Source organism: Sapajus apella, unplaced genomic scaffold (genome assembly GCF_009761245.1).
Source record: "Sapajus apella isolate SASKATOON/1434 unplaced genomic scaffold, GSC_monkey_1.0 scaffold22, whole genome shotgun sequence".
NCBI lineage: Eukaryota > Metazoa > Chordata > Mammalia > Primates > Cebidae > Sapajus > Sapajus apella.
In genome coordinates, this window is record NW_022436962.1 from 21,385,556 (window position 1) to 21,387,042 (window position 1,487).

Consider the following 1,487-nt stretch of genomic DNA (forward strand, 5'->3'; position numbering starts at 1 on the left):
GAAAATAATGAACTTTTCTTAAATGGGATGTATTGTAAACAGATGGTATTTATACACCTACGAGCAAGGTTGATCCAGTGCCTCTGACGGCGTCTCTGTACTATGCCTTGACTTTGGCTCCAACCTCAAGTACACTGACGTTTGAATTGCGTTAGTTAAAGTGTAGTATCATCTCTGGGGGTAAGCAACAGAGCTTCAACATCCCCTCTTATTTCCCTTCCTTCTCCTTCTGCCCTTCCTCTTCCTCTTTTTCCATGTTTGTGCCTTAAATATGCTTTCTTAGACTAGGAATATCTGAAAGAGACTAACCACTACTCATACCGTTTGCATTCCTGCCAACAGCCTAGTCTGGTGCCTCACACATAGCAGGTACTCAATGAATGTTTGTTAAGGTAATGATAATTTCTTTTTCGAATATCTGTAGTTCTTATTTCAAATATACATATTCATAAAGTTAAAGCACTTTATGAAATAGTTAAGGTATTTTCTACATCTTAAAAAAATAAATATATGAGGGCTAGACATATTAAACATTCCCTGTAATATCCTGGCTCTAGTTACCTAAAGTCATCGCTGGGTCATGCATTCACCAGAGGTCAATGCGTGGAGAAGGCTGCTTTGAAGCGTCTCTGAATAAGAGTGTAATTTCAAGTTACTAATAATTCAGGAACACTTGATCTCTTCCCTTATTCTTGCCCAGATGAGTCATTTTCTTGGTAGTTTACCTTGAGCTCTTCCTATTTATACACACAGACTAGCTGGCATTGAAAACTGTGTGCATCTGTCTTTCATTTTGAAATATATGTCTATATGTATTTGTTCTTCCTTACTATTTTTTTCTCTCCATTTTTCATTTCTCTAGTCCCACTGTTTTTGCCTAAAACTAGGGAAGTTGCTTCCAGGGTGAGTTAGTTTTGTGTTTATCATGAAGATGGGTCTCTACCTTTAACTGAATTATATGAAAACAAAATAGCAAAAAGATCAACCACATTGTTTCCCCAAAAAAAAACTACCCAGAAGAATTTCTACTTTTGTGAGCCTCATTTGTTTTCTAAATCCCCAAAGAGAGATTTGACTCAGCAAAAACGGTCTCTGAGCCTTCTTCAGCAGCAGCAACAGCAGCTGAGCTGTGGATCTTGGCTCTAGGACTGGCCTAGTTATTCAGCAGATACTCTCCCAGCCAAGCCCTGGAACAGCTTTAGCCACTGCCACAAATGCTGCCTACCAACTGTTGCCTAGGTGAGGAGAGCCTTGGCCATAAATCCTGGCATTCTCTTACCCCCAAATCTGACTGATTCATTTGTTCACACCACACCTTTAGAGTGGAAGGTATGATTGCTTGCTTTTCCCTTTCTTTCTTTCTCTCTTTCTCCTTCTTCTTTCCTTCCTCTTTTTCTTTTCTTTCTTCCTTCCCTCCCCCCTCCCCTCCCCCTCCCCCCTCCCCCTCCCTCCCTCCCTCCTTCCTTCCTTCCTTCCTTCCTCCCTCC